The following is an 11,815-nucleotide window of genomic DNA, read 5'->3' on the forward strand; positions in this document are numbered from 1 at the left end:
TCTTCGCACAACTTCATCAAAACACTTGAATATATTCTATGCTCTTTGGCATCCCTATTTCCTGATGACATGTACACTTACCCCACTGCTATCCTCGCTCTATTTGCTGATTCACAGGTGGTTCGAGTGGTGATGACCGTGGTAGTCTTGCCAAGAGATGAAGGCATGCGAGGCCTCAAGGGTGCCGCACTAGCACTCGCATACCCAGCAAAGCAGCCCAGGGCAGTGTTCCGGATAGCTCAACCAGGGGGAGAAGCAAGTCTGTTGCCAATAGGAGGAAAGATAAACATGCAGCACAGGATGATGATCTTATTGAGAAACTGCCAACGTTTAATGTTGGCACAATACATGTTGGTGCCTGGAGAAGACTTCGAAAGGAGAACCCCTATCGATTTGAGGAACCCACTTACACTCATGGAGATAAATTTTTCTGGACCAACACCCAGCAGCTGTTGTGGGATGATTACTATAGCACTCCAGAGTGCATGAAGAATGGTACTATTGTGATGCCCAAGGCCATCAAGGATGTTCTTACAATGCATCAAGCCACCAAGTATCGCTTTGTGGTTGATACCTTGCAGCGGATGGGGCTGTTTGATCTCATGTGCTTGACGCCTGATGATGGGTGCTATTGTCCAATCCTTGTGAGGCAATTTCACTGCACTGTGTTTTTCCATGATGACCCAGCTCTCACTATGACTTGGATGACAGGACAAGCAAAATATACTTGCAACTATCTTGATTTCTGTGAAGCCATGGGGTTTGCTGGTGGTCGTGCTCATGGTTTCAAGATATACTCTCAGAACAAGTTCAATAAAGGGGACATTTCCTTCTGCTACCCTGAGGAACCCACAGCTGGTCCTCCCACCATCTCTGGCATGTACTACTCCTACCTTGTACTTTCCAAGCTATTCCGTGAGAATCTCATCAGCAAGTCCGGAGATACAAGTGAATGTCGTGCATACCATCTGAACTTGATGTACCACTGCCGTCCTGAAAACCAGAAGACCATTGATGGTTGTGATCTCCTCTACTGTGAACTGAGGCGCTCTGTTCGCGAAAAGATGACTCCAAATTATGCTCAGTACATTCAGCTGCTCATCAATAAGGTTGTGCCAGCACCTCACAATAAGCAAGATCAATGGGTCAAGATGGAAGCCTTCAAGGTACCTATACAAGGAGATAGACCGGAAATCCCTGCCATGATGCCCTCTGAGCGCCGGTCCAAGGAAAGGCACGACCCTGCTAGCTCCAGCTACTCTAGGCGCCCTAAGCGTGGTGCCTCACGTTTCTTGACCAGCTTGTGGCAGATGTGCAAAAACACCAATGATGTTGCTCATCAAAGCCTTTCCTTGAACCAGGAAACTAGGAGGCGCCAAAATGACTTCATGGCTGCCAGAAACGCTCCTTTTCCTCCTCCTGGCCCTGAGATGGAGCTTGTGCATGCACCTAATTGGGAGATGCCTCCCATTACTGATGAGATGCTCCAGAACTTTGATCCCTCCATGTACACTCTTGGTGGTCTTCCTCCTCGGTATGCTCAGGACCCTGATACTACTGGAGATGGAGAAGATGATGATGATGATGGCAACGAAGATGAGGATGAGGATGATGAAGAGCGTGATGGTGATGCTAGTGATGATGGCTCTCCACCCACAGGGACCGAGTTCTATTGACGGGAGCGCTAGCATCCCTCCTTTTTTTCTTCGCCTTTTTGGTGTTCCGATGCCAAAGGGGAGAAGAGAGTAGAGTCTAGGATCACGGGGTTCCTTGGTTGCACAAGCCATGCTTGACATTTTATTTGCTTCTTATCTGGCTTGTGCTTATTTGCTTGCTTTTTCATTCCAAGAACCATTTGATACTTTAAGTAATTCGTGTATGGTCATGTCCTTATATACTTAATCTCTATGTTGGGATGATTATGTGCCATGCTTATATATCTTGATATTCACATGTCCATACCATGCTTGTTTCCTAAAGATATTGGGGGAGCTTCTCATATTCCACAAATGGTGCACTTTGCATTCAAACGCAAATTCTCCAAGTGCACACATTATGGGGGAGCTGTCTCAATATCTCATATGGAATCAAGGTTTAAGGCTTATCATAATATCTATATGTGACTCTAGCTCTGTTTGTCATCATATACCAAAAAGGGGGAGATTGTAAGGGTATTTTACCCTTATCCGTTATTTTGGTAACTATGACACCGTGCTAGAGTATTTGGTCTAATACATGTCTACAAGATGATTCCTAGGTATTAGCCGAAGAGGTATAATGGTGTATCAATGGAACAAGAAGGCAATGGGAGACCCCCCACTTCGATGAAAAATCAACAAGGGATTTTCAGAGCATGGCCGGTCAGTGGCCCGGTCAGACCGGCCATGGCACCGGCCAGCCCGGCGCCGACCGGCCCCAGGACCGGTGCCAACCGGGTGGAGTCCAGTAAGGTTGGAGCGCTCGTCCGGTTGGAGTCCGGTCGCCGACCGGTTTGGACCGGCCGATCCGGTCCCAGGCCCGGTCGGACCGGGTGGTGTACCGGGCGCCCCGGCGCCCAACCGGCCCCCACGCCTGAGCCAGCCGGGTGGAGTCCAGTATGCCAAAGAAGACGCCCAGTCAGGATCCGGCCCCAGATCCGGTTTGGACCAGCCGGTCCGGTCCCTGGCCCGGTCTGACCGGCCCTCGCGCCGGCTCTGTCCGGCGCCTGGCCCGGTTGACCGGGTTTCTCGAGGAATCTGATGATGCGGCAAGTGAGCAACGGTCAAAATTTAAGTGACACTATATATACCCCTTCTTCTACCTCTGAAGGGGTAGGCACTACACTACAAGCTGTTCTTGAGCTCTCTCTCTCTCATACTCCATTATTAGAAACACCAAAAGCCTCAGATCTCGCTCCTCCTCCACCCAAACTCAAATCCCTCCGGGGAAACGATAGAGGAGGACCCGATCTACCGTTCTACCAAGCCAAATCTTATTCCCCCTTGTATTCATCAAGAAACTTGCTCTCTAGGGTTCCTTGGAAACCCTAGGTGGGCAAGAGAGGTCCGGAAGCATCCGGGCTGTAGATTTGCTCCTAACAAGATTGTGAAGGTTTAGAGGCTACCTCAAAGTCTACCACAAGTGAGTGAGCTATTCCTTCGTGGGATAGGCTCCGGAGAATAGGGTGAGCCTTCGTGGCATGGGGAATCCTTCGTGGGACCTCCACCCCTCCAAACGTGACGTACCTTCTTGCAAAGGAAGGGAACACGGGAATAAACCCTCGTCTCTGCGTGCTATCGGTTATCTCTAACCGAAATCCTTACTTGTGATATAACCGTCCGGTGAGAGCCTTCGTGCTTGAGTTACTTGTATCCTCATATAGGTTGTTTCACCTAGTTTGCATTAGGCTCATCTTTATATTCCGCAAAGCCTAATATTGCAAAGAAAGAATTAAAATCTGTAGAAACCTGTTCACCCCCCTCTAGGTTTACCATCTCTGAACTTTCAGTTTTCCTTTTACAGGTATCAAGGTGGTTGTTGAGAGACCGAGTTATAGGATAGATAGCCGCACTATCAAGTGAGGCTTTCAGTTGAGTAATTTGATCGCATCGTCTTAGGGAGCTCAATCCTTTGCATTCTTTGCATCCTTATATTCTTGTTTCTTCTTGATGTTTCTTTATTTGAGGTTCTTGAGCTTGTTGCTAGCTTTACAACAAGTCCAAGTTTATCTAAAACGGAATTTGTATGCATCTTATATTGTGTTTTCATGTTTGGAGGTTTTACCGGTTTAATTTTTTATAGGTATGCCAAACCTTTCATATTGTTGTTCTTATTCAATGGTTGGACTATGATGTTTCTATGCATAATGTTGTAGAGCTCGTTGTTGTGATTCCAACGAGCCCAAGATCATCGAAGTAGAGTCCGGATGCAAAAGTTGACGTATTTTCGGCGTCTGGCTTGGCAGGCCAGGTGTTGTTGCCGGGTAGGTCGTCAGCCAGCCCGGCCCGCCGGGCTCAGCGCCGGGTTGGCTCGATTTTTGCCCCAAACGGTCATATTTTTATGGGATATAAAAGGGGCCTTCTTCCCCATTGTTCTAAGTGTTCTTGAGCATGTTTTTGGCCACCATTATTGAACCTCTTGAGGTTGCTTCCTCCTCTTTCCCTCCTATGATTCTTGCATCTTTTTGTGGGGTTTGGAAGAGGAGATCTAGATCTACAGTGCCCACCAAACAAATCCTCCTCTAAGTGAGGGTAACCCCTTGGATCCTGATCTTGGAGTCATTGGTTGAGCTCCACCATTGTTCTTCCTCTCTAGTTCCCCTATAGAATTTATTGCTTTGGTGGTATTTGAGAGAGAAGGATTTGAGCACTTTTCTTGGTGTTCTTGCTTTGCATCCTTGCATAGTGTTGAGATCTCCATTATGATTAGTTCGAGTGAGAGACAGCGAGCTTGTTACTCTTGGAGGGTGACCTCCTAGTTGGCTTGGCGGTTGGTGCTCCGGTGACCTCTTCGTGGAAGATTGTGAAGAGGCCCGGCTTATCCTTCGTGTAGGTTGTGAAGTGGTTGTGGAGCTTGCCATCTCCGGAGTGGAGGAAATACTAACCATAATGGAAATACCTTTGTCCTTCGTGGAATGGGCTTGGAGAAGAAGGGGAGCCTTCGTGGCGTTCGGGAGACCTTCGTGGTAGCCCGCATCTCTCCAACATGACGTACCTCACCTTGTGTGGGGGAACATGGGAATACATCTCCGTCTTCGTGTGCCTCGGTTATCTCTATACCCGAGTTTACTTTCCTTGTGATAGCCATCGTGTTTGAAGTACTTATATCTTGCTATCACTTGTGCTATATATATCTTGTGCCTATCTTACTTATCTAAGTTTTTATTGTTGCACTTAGTTGAGCCTACCATATTTAGGTTTTGTGCTTGTAAAATAAACGTTAGTTTAATTCCGCATTCTTACAAGCCAAATCCATAATAGTTTTTAAAATGCCTATTCACCCCCCATGCGACATCTCATCCTTTCAATTGGTATCGGAGCAACGTCTCTCCTTGTTTTAGGCTTTACCGCCTTGAGAGTAAAGATGTCGGCTAGTAGTATAGTGCACAATGAAACATTTATATTTGATGGCACAAGTGACTATCCTTTATGGAGAAATCACATGCTTTGTCATCTTCGGACCTTGTGTCCAAATATAGAGTGATTTCTAGATGTAGGTTTTTCTCCTCCGATGGATCCTCAAAATCTATCTTTAGAGGAAGAGAAATACTTACATCTTTAAGCTCAAGTATCTAATGAGTTTGCATCGTATTTGTGCCCAAAGGTTCATTTGATGTTTGTGATGCTTGGAAAATGCAAGTTTTCTCATGAGATGTGGATCATGCTTGAAAAAGTTTATGGTGTGCCCACTTCTCATGAGGGTAGTTGTTCTTATGAGGGGATCTCTTCTCCTTCACATCATGAAAAGCTCCAAGTTGCTTCCACCTCCGGCCGCGATGAGTTTTCATCTTCATACACTTCACCAATGTGTTGCAAGACACAAGGTAATGATATGGTGAGTGGTGATGAAAATTGTAATGTTCATAGTGTGCTCACTATTGGTGATCCTTCTTCTCTATCCCATTGAATGTTTCATCATTGGACCTAAACACAACATGTAATCGATATTTCACACATTCTTGTGTCAAAGGTCCTTGCATATCTCCTAGTATTTGCTTGATTAAGTTTTGTGATGATATGTTTATGTCTAGTTGTGGCCATGATCAAGTTTTCACTAGTTGTTGTGTGACTAATCATGTAGATGAAATCAAGAGAAAATTGGGTCACATCATTGGGAAGTAAATTGCTACAAGAAAAAAGAAGTCTATCATCAAGAAAAGGAAGTGCTATGAATGCCATGAGTATGGCCATCTTGCAAAATATTGTCCTACTCTTGATAGTGAAGTTTCCCCCTTCCTAATGAATCATCGTCATCCCCCACTATCCACATGTGCCTAATGACAATGGGATCAAAGGTATCTCCTACTTGACTTCCAAAACCTCCTCTAATGATGATGATGATAATGATAATGATGAAGAACATAATGCTTTGTTACATGAGATGGGACTTGTGTATTCTTCTCTTCGTGGTAATAACGAAGCACATGCTAGTCTCGAACACTCTATAGAAACCATGAATAAATATAAGGAAACCGTAGAGGGGTTGGAGTCCCATGTTGAAAATGGGAGAATGAGATTCAATCTCCTTAAGCAAGAGCTTGCCGATGAGAAGCATACTACTTTTATCCTCACGCAAAAAGTTTAATCTTATGAGCTTGAAAATGAAAAATCTATTGATGATTCTTGCGCCACTAACTCTACTTCTTGTGAAGCATCTACATTAAAGGAGAATGTTGAGCTAAGAGCTCAAGTTGATTTGCTAACTAGCAATTATAGGAAATTGGAAGAAAATCATGAAAAGCTCTCGGGATCTCATAATGATCTTCTAATCTCATGAGGAAAATATCACTAAGGTAACATCTTGTGAGCCTCATGTGAAAATTAGCACAACCTCTACTCAAAATGCTATATTTTCATGTGCTAGTCCTAGTAATCCAGTCAAGATATTGATACTCCTTGTGTTGGATTACTTTCTTTGCCTTGTTGCTCTAACAATGAAGCTTCTACTTCCTCTAGTATTTGTATTTCTACTAACCATGAGAGGAAATCAAAGAGCTTGAGGCCCAAGTCATTTATTTGAAGAAAAACTTGGAAAAGCGTCATGAAGGGAAATCCGCACTTGACAATATGTGGAGTGTGCAGAAATCTCCCAATGACAAGAGTGGACTTGGATTCAACTCCAATAACAAGAGCAGGAGCAACAAGAAGATGGCCAAGAACAAGTACATAATTCGTCCAAGATCATTTGTTTCAAGTGCAAGGTTGAAGGGCACCATGTTAGATCATGCCCATTGAAGAAGAAGAAGAAGAAGAAGCACTTGAGTGAGAAGCAACAAGGGAAGCGGCCACAAGGTCAAGCTCAAGCTCAAGCTCAAGTTGAAGATAGGCCACTAGCTTCCCAAGGAGAATCAAGCTAAATCTCCCCAAGTAAAGAAGTCAACAAAGAAGAATAAGAAGGGAAGCACACATTGTTATGTTTGTCGTGAGAAGGGGCACTTTGCCTCTTCATTGTTGATGATGATTGTTCTCTTGGGAAGGATAAGGATGGCAATGTGTTTGCCAAGTTTGTTGGAACTCAAAGTGGTGTCAAGAAAAGAACCATTTGGGTTGCCAAATATATTGTGACTAACCTCTAAGGAACCAACTTGGTTGGGGACCAACAAGCTCAAACTTGATCAATAGGTGTATTTGGAGGACATTGGAGACTTGACTACTTCATGAAGAATTAAGGGATCTTCATATATTATATTTCATCAATCCAAGTCACAAGGATTATCATCTATATCTTATAGCCAATGTTCCTCTTTGCGGTAACTTGTACTTAAATTATTTACATTGTAATTCCCCTTTGCATGTTTTGGTTTTGTACCAAGTATGTTTTTGTATATGTTGTATCTTATCTTGTGTATTCAAGTATGATTGTTTGACACATCACTTACTTTTGTATTTTTCTTTGAGCCTCTAATTCATCTTGATGATATCTTATTTGGCTCTTTTCGAGTGATTAGTGGAACACCCCATTTTGGGGGAGTGTTATGCTTTGTGCACCTCACTTTCCTTAAAATGTGTGTACATGAGTGATACCACTTAGTGTTGATATTGCAAGATTATCTAGTCGCTATGTGGTATGTTATACTCATGAGAAATTCAAATTCTAAATGTCCATTAATTATCTCTACATGAATTTTAATTTCCTCTTGATTAGAAGAAATGTTTTATCATATTATGGGGGAGTAATATGCTTTGTGCATATCACAAGCCTAGTAAATTTGAACATATGAGGTTTTTCCACTTAGAGTTGATATTGTTAAGTATCCTATTCCTAGGTGGCATGTTTTTCTCAAACAAACTCCTCTTTTATTAAAAGCTCTTATTGCTTATCTTTTGGTCTTTTGTTTGAGTAAGAGATTCTTTGTGCGGTTTGCTCAAATACATATCTATATATCTTATTTGGGAAAACGTTTGCTTCAAGTTATTATAATCATTTCTTTGCATGATTGGATATATTGACCATATGCATTTTGTGAAGTTGATCTCGAATCCTTGAAATATACCACCAAAAATTAATTCCAATATTCTCGTTGTCTTTGACAATTGATAACCTTGTATGTGATGTGGTAAAATTTATGGATCATCTTCACATTGGGTTGCTTCTTATTGCCTTTTTTTATTTCCAAGAATTTTTTTGTAGCTCCCATATGTCTTCCTTGCCCTTTTGAAAAATATTTTGATAAAATCTCTTGATTCATATCAAGTGTTTGTTTTTTGGAAGACAAACTTTTTATTTTTGGTACATTGTGCCATCGTGAAAAGTGTAGAGAGTTTGGTTTATTTGTTGGAACCTTGCTCTTTTGGGAGTTTGCTATCTCATTCCTTCCCTATGTTTTGTTTGCTTGAATGAGATAAATCTTTGAGCATGCTTGCTTTATCCCATCCTTTATGCTCAATGGTTCTACTTAGTTCATTTGTTGAACTTTGTTGAACACATCTTTGTTGATTTGCTTCTTGGATATAATTTGGACAACAAATGTGTTTTGTCACACCTTTTATGCTTTCTTGAAACTTTTGGTGTTTTGTCCAAAATTTGTATCTTATTTGGATCTTGAAAGTGTTTGTGCATGCTTATATGTAATATGTTTATATTTATGGCATGCTTGCTTTGTTTGATCCAATATATAGTCTAGACTCCATCAAATCCTAAATGGCTAAGATGTGCATGAAATTCCAAATTCATCTATAAATATGCACATATTTATATGGACTTTGTCCTATGTATTGTGGTTATCCAAACCACCATTTTGGTCCCAATATAAGTTTGAGGACCAAATTGTACTTGATTGTGTTTTAGGTACATTGGAGATTCAATGGATGCTTGTCCCATTTATAAGGAAGGTGATTTCACCATATGATGATTGGAGCCAAGCTAGGATGATCGACGAACTCATATCCATTACATCATCGATCACATTGCTATCTCGGTAACAAACATCTACTCATGCATACTCTTATAGCATCCAACCTCTTGTAGGTTGCATATTGGCATGAAATTATTTATTTGCAAATGTTGCGGTTCTTGCAAAGATCTTAAAAAAAAACTCTTTATTGCTTATGTGAGTAAGTTGAGATGATGCACATAAAGGGGAATATATGTAAATCATGTTCATGATTCACCTATCCCAAATGTCCCTTTAGCAGTTTATTGCTTATCAATTCCTCAAGGTGCTCTCATGTGCAATATTGCTGAAATTGCAATTTGAATGTTTCGTATGATACTTGTTGCCTTTCTCGATATATCACAACTAGCTTTAGTTCCCTTATTGTTAGTTGTGATGTTTTTGAGATTTTGTTGGTTGAGGTTCATTAATATACCTTTAGTGGAAAAAGGAGCCATTGGCTATATATGCTTTTAAGAAAAATCATTTTGGTATATTTTATGACTTCCTCTTGGATATCATGTGTCCTCATTTCAACTAACCTTTTGTGTGTGCATGTTTCTTTGTGGATTGTTCATCTTGATTTTTTGTCCACCTAGAAACTGATATACATGAGTGTTAATCTCTCATCTTGATATCCTCGTTCTTTACCGACCATCATTCTTATCCATTTGGTTTTGGTGGTGGTGATAAGAACTTGATTTATGAGTGCTTGGTCTACTTTGCTTGCATCTTCATGCACTCATTTCCTATGAATGTTTTTGGTCTCACGTTTTTCTTGATAAGTGTATTGATTATTATCAATACCCTATATCTTGTTTGTGTTCTAAATGTTTTAGAGGGAGTTAGGATTCCATGTTTGTGCATATTGTATTCAAATACAATAATCCTAATTTATCGCGCGAACCTTGGGGAGCTTCCTCATTTCATTTAGAGCACTGTCTCTTTCTATCATGACATCTTGTATTTGTCCAATTGGTTCTTTGGATATTTTGCTTGCTTGCTTCATTCATTAAAGTTTCTTCACATTGTTATCTTTTGCAATCTTTGATCATCAATATATTGTGTTTTCCTCCATGTATTTGTTATTGGATACGTGCATTTGATTCTACTCATATTATGAGAAATGCACACCTTGGAGAGGAACTCATACTATATTGGTCTTCTAAATTTGGCACCCATTTTGTCACTTATTGACAATGGGGGATAAATTTAGAGGGTTTAAGGGAAATGGTTTTATAATTAAGTTTGGTTTGTACTTAAGTATTTTGCCTCTTATGCATTTCATATTTATTATGCTTCGATGGTTGAATATATAGTGAAAACTCTCCCGAAGGTTAAGCTTCACAATGTATGCAATGAAATTAAAGTTCATCACACGTGCAGTATTGTGGGGGAGTTTGCTCTATATATGTTGGTTCTACTCACATCTCTGGGATTCGTTGTAGTTTGTGTGAGTAGAACCGGTTTTGATATGGGCTAGTACCTTTGTGTTACTTTACCATATCAAATACAACCTCTTGTATACAACTTATTCTCGGATAAGTTGCATACTTGTTTGTAATATTCTTTATATAAACCCTCTTCTATTGCGTTTTCATGTTTGGAGTTTTTTACCGGTTTTTTATAGATAGGCCAAACCTTTCTATATTTTTATTCTTATTCAATGGTTGGACTATGATGTTTCCATGCATAATGTTGCAGATCCCGTTGTCGTGATTCCAATGAGCCCAAGATCATCGAAATTAGAGTTCGGATGTAAAAGTTGTCGCATTATCGGCGTCTGGGCCGGCAGGCCGGGTGTTGCTGCCGGGTAGGTCGGTAGCCTGGCAGGCCTGCCGGGCTCAGTGCCGGGTGGCTCGATTTTTGCCCCAAACAGTCCATATACATTGCTATCACTTGTGTTACTTATATCTTGTGCCTATTTTGCTTATCTAAGTTGTTATTGTTGCACGTAGTTGAGCGTAGCATATTTAGGTTTTGTGCTTGTAAAAATAAACGTTAGTTTACTTCCGCATTTTTACAAGCCAAATTCGTAATACTTTTTAAAACACCTATTCATCCTCTCTCTAGGCGACATCTCGTCGTTTCACAAGGGAAACTGGATGGAGCAATTGATGATCAGGTTGAGCAACTTGACGACTTAATGGAACTCCTCGCCGACCAAAACCTCCACGGCATGCGTCGCTTAATGATAGTCGTTGCTTCCAAACAGGACAAGCTTCGAGATGACACAAATAGGTGAATGAAGACATGAGAAGAAAGAATGCACGGAAGAAGACGTGCATCATCTCATGTAAGTCAGGCATGTGAGATTGTCGTACCGAGATGTTAGCAACACGAGGTCATCCGGCTAACAACCTGACATAACCTAGTTTGAAAGAAAGGACGTGAAAAGAGAAGACAACGAAGAAAACGAGGCTACACTAAAGATAGTGGCATGGTGGCATGCGTTGGAGGTGAGCGATTTAAGACCGTAGCCGTTTTGTGCTGCTGCTGCTGCCTCTTTGGCCATGCCCTGGCTAGACCCACTTAGACGTAATCTTAATCAGATTTGCATAATTAGTGAAAAGTGCGACCCTGCTTTTTAAATATTGTTATGGAACAGAGGCAAGTTTTTATGTAAATTAAACCCTTCCTTTCCCGAAACGATCAATAACTGTTGACAAAAGGGCCCAGAAAGAAAGAAAGAAGGAGAAGAATATGCCAACCGAAAGTAGCTTCCTATGCTCCACAATGCTCTAT

The sequence above is a fragment of the Lolium rigidum genome, chromosome 1, assembly GCF_022539505.1.
Source record: "Lolium rigidum isolate FL_2022 chromosome 1, APGP_CSIRO_Lrig_0.1, whole genome shotgun sequence".
NCBI classification, from domain to species: domain Eukaryota; kingdom Viridiplantae; phylum Streptophyta; class Magnoliopsida; order Poales; family Poaceae; genus Lolium; species Lolium rigidum.